The sequence below is a fragment of the Sus scrofa genome, chromosome 1, assembly GCF_000003025.6.
Source record: "Sus scrofa isolate TJ Tabasco breed Duroc chromosome 1, Sscrofa11.1, whole genome shotgun sequence".
Classification (NCBI taxonomy): domain Eukaryota; kingdom Metazoa; phylum Chordata; class Mammalia; order Artiodactyla; family Suidae; genus Sus; species Sus scrofa.
In genome coordinates, this window is record NC_010443.5 from 221213812 (window position 1) to 221219811 (window position 6000).

Sequence of the window (6000 nt, forward strand, 5' to 3'; positions counted from 1 at the left end):
TTGCTCTTCAGAACCCTGGGGAAGCTGGTGGCCATTTAGGTGGTGCAACTACCTGGGGCCACTATGCTAAAATTGCCATGTGTGGGCACTCTAGTCAACAGTGAGTGCTGAGACTAGTCTCCCAGACATCCCTGCCAAGGCACAAGGCATGAGAACAGCATTCTGGGACTCTCCAGATCACCTACTCACCAGCTGAGTGCTACACAGAGAACTCAGTCAACACTACAAGAAGCAGAAGCAGCCAAGCACTGCCTGAATCCTTAATCTATGGAACCCATAATACCATGAAACAATTGTATAAGCCACTACATTTTAAGGTAATTTGTTCAATGATAGCCACCAAAACAACAAAAACCAGAAATAGTGCATGGTTATCACACCTGAGAAGAGACTATAGCTGAGCTGCGATCAGAGAATAATAATGGGTTTAAACTTTCATTTTAAACCCTTCTTTGTTGTTTGCATTATTCTTACTGTGTATAAAAATTAATACGGAAATTTAAACAATTAAAAATTAAAGAAACAACTACACACATGCTTAGCACTTACTATATACACATGTTCTCTCTACGTTTTAACTCATTTGATCTTCACAATAACCCCATGGGGGGAGTGCTTTTATTAACCCCCTTTTATAGGTGGGAAATTGAGGCAAAGAGAGGTTCAATAACTATACAAAAGGTCACACAGCAACAGTACCTAAATTCAAACTAGCCAGTCTGGGTCCAGAGCTACAACACTTCCAGAAAGATCACTAGGCAGCCTCAGCAGCCCTGAGCCACTGGACAAAGGGCATAGTCCCAAACTGCCATTCACCTGGGTCTCCAAACATGTGACTGACTGCAATGCTATCATATGTCAAGCACTGCTGGAATGTCTTGCTTCTTCAAAAGCTATGGCCTAAACTGCAATACCTTTTACTCTAATCCCCACCTGTACACATTCTTTAAGGCCCAAATATTATCCAAATCTCTCTACCCAGTGTTAATTTCCCCTACATATCCAATGAGCCATTTATATCAGATATTTCCATCCTTCTGCCTCCAACTCAATTCTGTATCTTTATATCCCCCCACCTCTATGAGCCCTGTGAAGGTCTTAGTGCCTAAATTTCCCCACCAAAGTCTTGCACAAAACAGAAATGTAATTACTATTTATTAAAGTTCATTGTTAACAGGTTTATTCTAAATGGAAATTGGTGGAGCAAGCTTCACCTTAGAGAAAATTTCACTGAATTTTATTTGAGAGAGAGGAGAGGAGTGAAGAGCAAGCCTACTTCTGAGCACATACCCTATACGAATGTATAATGTGGATCATGACATGTACTAGATTGTTCACAGTCACACTATTTACAATAAAATTTAGGAACAACTCAAATGCCCATCAACCGCAGAATACACAAACTATGGTAAAGTCACACCATGAAATACTGGACAGAAATGATAATGACTGAACTACAGCCACATACAGCAACATGGTTAAACCTCACAAACAATTTTGAGTAAAGGAAACCAGATACCAAAAAACTAACTAAATAAAAATAAACCTACCACATGATCCCATGTATATAGAGCGTGATGACAGGCAAAACTAGTACAATGGAAATTAACACAACCATTGTAAATCAACAATATTTCAATTAAAAAAAATTTTTTAAAAAGTCAAAACTAATCTATAAACCTTGAGAAGAGAAAGTAACTGGAAAAAAGCATGGCAATGCTCTGTTTCTTGATCTCAGTGCTGGTTATAAGTGTATATTCACTTGGTCAAAATTCATTAAACTGCACACTTAAGATTTCTATGTATGTTATAATTCAACTTTTAAAAATAACTTAAAAAAAAAAAAAAAAGACCCTTAAGCCGAGCCATCCATGGAACAGGCATAAAACATCCTGTAACATTTGAAACCAACTTGGCTTCATTTGACTGGAGGGCAGAAGTGTGGGGGTTGTTGCGTAATTTGGATAACTTCAACTCTGCTCCCTAAAACATGCACAAATAGTCCAACAAATGCCTAAGTGAAGTGTCTGTAATTTCTCACTAGATCCCCTTTCTGCTTCTGAATCTGCTCACCTTTCTCCACTTTAACAGACCTCAGCTCGCACAAGCACTCCCTGTTCAGCCTTCTTCAACTCCTTTCCCTAACACATGGAATTTTCCCCAACTAGACCCTTTCCCATCCTCCTTCTACTCCTCCTCCCTGGTCAAGGGGTTAACGCATTAGCTCACAGGACTATCCAAAAGCAGAAGCTGATACTCCTGAAATGAACCTAAGTTTTGAATATATCCATTCTAGTGGCCATGTGCCTGTGGTTTCTTTGGGGACAATTTGGATAATTTAAAGCAAAACTATTTTTAAACCTGCAGTCTTTTTCCCTCTAATGCCTTCCCCAAAACACACACACATACAGAAAACAGAACCCAGACTTGCTGAGGTAAACCTAGAATGGTACGTGGACTTGGCAAATCTAAAGTGCAAAAAGTGCCCCAAAGCACCTATGTGCCCTACCTAGGGGGATACAATGCATTCCTAATTTGCATATTTTTAGAGGCAGTTACTAAAAAACTTCTCTTCCATCCTTAGACATTGTAATCTCACCAGAGGACAGCCCATTCTTTTTCCTTGCCTTTTCTTTTTTTGTCTTTTTTTTGTCTTTTTAGGGCTGCACCCTCAGTATGGAGGTTCCCAGGCTAGAGGTCTAATCAGAGCTGTAGTTGCTGGCCTACACCACAACCATAGCTCACCAGATCCAAGCCGCGTGTGTGACCTATACTCACACATCATAGCAACTCTGGATCCTTAACCCACTGAGCGAGGTCAGGGATGGAACCCGCAACCTCATAGTTCCCAGTCGGATTCGTTCCCGCTGAGCCACAAGGGGAACTCCCCATTCTTTTTCTTTTTTCCATCATAAATTTTATTCCCAATGTGGGACAGACTTCTTCCATCCCCAAAATGAAACATGTGCTACTCTGGAGAGATCTGGGAAATTCTCCCACCATCTCCAGGGAAGAAGTGAGAAAGACAGGGAAGGTTTCACAGTTCCCCAGCCTACTTTTCCTCCCCTTCTCAACAGTAATAGTTTCTCCCCACTCTTATTCCTTTCATTCATTCATCCTTTATTTAAAAAAAAAAAGCCTTTGCTGGGAAAAATACAAGCCACACCTAAAGTATGAGAGGGGACAGAGAACAGCCCATTCTTAATTTTTCTTCCACTGCTAATCTCTCAGTCTTCTTATGCAATTTGTTGGGAAAGCTTCACCTTAGAGGGAGAGGAGCGGGAGGCTGGGGGAAGGGGAAAGCTGCTTAATGGGTAGAAGGTTACTTTTGTCTGTGATGAAAATGTTCTGGAATTAGATAATAGAAATGACTGGATAACTCTGAATATAATTTTTAAAACAACCGAGTTGTACACTTTAAGTGGGTAAATTTATGGCATGTTTATATCTTAACTTTTAAAATAGTATGGGAGTGCCTAATTTTTTGGAGAGAAAGTTGGATGAAAGGAGCAACTAGCAGATGGACAGCTAAGTACCACCTAAATACCAAGTTGAATGAACTCATGAATTAAAAATGAGGAAACTGTCCCCTCATTTCTGTCCAGCTCAGAAGTGTATGTGAGGAAAGTCAGGGCAAGAAAGTGCACAATTATAGATCTAGATGATGAACATTTTTAGTCTCAGGGCTCCCGTCATGATATTTTATTTCATTAGTTAATTCAACAAGATGAACCTCCGTCGAGTGCAGAGAGTGAGCGCTGGGGGACGCCATAGATTGTTTTCAACGCTAACTCGCCTAAAGCCTTCATCAAGTCACCCCTGTGCAGCACAGTTCTTGCTGACTTGCAGGACCTACCCGAAAAGTTGCCTCCAAAAGCTCCGCTCGGATCCAGGTGGAAAAGAACGGTTAAAGGGAGGTGGCTGACTTCAGCGCAGGATTCCAGCGTGTTTGCCCAAGGGGCTTGGAAGGACCGGCGGGGGGTGGGGGCGTTGAAGGACAAGTCGGCTTAAGGGCGCTCGCACCCTCCCTCGACACGACCTCCAGAACTCCACGGATCCTCCAAAGCCCACGCCGTCCCGGTCAGATACGACAGGCCCCGGAGGCCCAACGCTCCCACACCCCTCCCCCACCTCCTGGCCCCTCCAACCCTGGCCGGAGCCATCCCCGAGTCCGCTGAGGGCTACCCGAGGCCACCTGCTGCCCAGCGACAGAGGAAGAAAGGGGTCGACTGCCACTCCCTTCTGCAGAGCGGAGCCGAAAACTTCCCGCGGAGACGCCTCGGAGAGCTCTCTCACCCCATCTCGGACTAATAAAGGGCCCGGGAGCACCCAAGGGCCACGCGTTCGGGCCAGGGAGGCGCCGCACCCTCCCGCCGCCCGGCCCGGACTTCTCCGCTGCCCCCATACAGGGGCGCCTCACTCCCCTTCCAGACCAGCCGAGCCCCGTCGCCGAAGGGCGCCAAGCCCTGCCTGCCTCGGGGTCGCAGGAACCTCTCGGACCCAGTTCCTAGACCGCCCTGAGGCCGCCGGGGTTACCCGGGTGAGCAGAAGCCCGTGGGGGCTGCCCTCTACTGCCACTGCCGCCGTGCGCCCTGGCGCGCGCCAAGCTGGCCTCGCTACGAGCAGAGGCCGGCCCCCGGCAATGGTTGGAGCCCAGCGACCCCGCGCCCACCCGCGGGGGAAAGGGGCGCAACGCAGCCCGAGTCCCACTCACCTCCAGTGGATCCTCCCGACCTGCGGCACCCGACCGGCCGCTCGCTGCTTCGCTGGCGGCTCCAGGACCTCAGAGGAGGGGGCGGGGCGGGGAGGTGGAGCCAGCCCAGACTGGCAAGCGCCAGAATTAAACCTTGAAATCTACTGGACCCACCTGGGCCCCGCTGCCACAGCTGCGGGCAAGGAAGTCAGAGGAGGCTAGGAAGTCTCTGACTCCGGGTGGGATACGGCTGTGGCTGCGTCCAGAGTGCAGGAGGGACAGCTCGAGCCTGGGAAACCCTAGGAGGTTTCCGAGACCTCAAGGAACCCCGACTCTCGGCGGCGCTCTCTTTGTACCCTTGAGCGGGTCGGCGGGCAGACCCCAGTGCGCCTGCGCGTCTCGCCAAATCCCCTGGCCCACGAGGCACCTTCGTGCACCTCTGCCGCCTCACCCCAGCCCGCTGACTTCTGCCAGGCAAGAAGTAGGCAGAGCAGCTCCCTCCCTTCGGGCACGCTTCTGCTGGCAGCGTGTGTTTACTTTTTTCCCCGCGAGGGGTGAAAAATCCATTCCCAGGAAGATCTGCGTCAGTTTGATTCTGTCATTTTAATCGGGAGGAATACCTGGAGGCGCGGGAGGCTGGCACGGTAAATACCCCCGCCTAGTCGCTTTAACTGCCCCCTTCCTCCATTCCGCTAAGAAACTGCTGAGTGATTGTTGGTTTGCTTCCGGACCCCTTTTGATTTTTTGCCATTTCTAGGGCCGCTTCTGCGGCATATGGAGGTTCCCAGGCTAGGAGTCTAATCGGAGCTGTAGCTGCTGGCCTACACGAGGGCCACAGCAACGCAGGATCCGAGCCGCGTCTGCAACCTACACCACAGCTCATGGCAAGGCCAGATTCTTAACTCACTGAACAAGGCCAGGGATCGAACCTGCAACCTCATGGTTCCTAGTCGGATTCGTTAACCACTGAGCCACGACGGGAACTCCCCCGGAGCTCTTTTATGAAGGATACTCTAGAACTTGCAGGGATCTGCTTTCCTGCAGGTGCCAGAGCGGGACAGTCACTGGTCTGGCCCGAGTCATCCGTGCGTTCATGACGGCTCGGCTGCGGGACGGAGTCCTTGCCGGAAAGGAAAGGATACGCGTCCAGAAGGGCACAGGTGTTCGAGGGACTCCAGAGAAGACGCAGTGCCTGCCTCCGAAGCTCAGACCTAACTAGAAAGTCAGATACTCGATTCAGAGCAACCTCAGTGGGTGCAAGTGAGGCAGTGACTGTCTCAAATTGAAAATGGTTTGAATAAACATGA

The 6000-nt window shown here is 48.5% G+C and overlaps 1 protein-coding gene across 8 annotated transcripts in view; it reads right to left on the reverse strand.

Moving 5' to 3' along the window:
- Window positions 1-5064, reverse strand: part of KANK1 (KN motif and ankyrin repeat domains 1) — a 203834-nt gene extending 198770 nt beyond the window's left edge. For 2 of the 8 annotated variants that reach the window (XM_021064463.1, XM_021064415.1), the window contains exon 1: window positions 4715-5063. The gene's annotated coding sequence lies outside the window, so the exon portion shown is untranslated. Of the gene's footprint in view, window positions 1-4714 lie in introns of all 8 variants that reach the window. The other 6 variants (XM_021064452.1, XM_021064479.1, XM_021064485.1 and 3 more) reach the window with 4 other exon arrangements.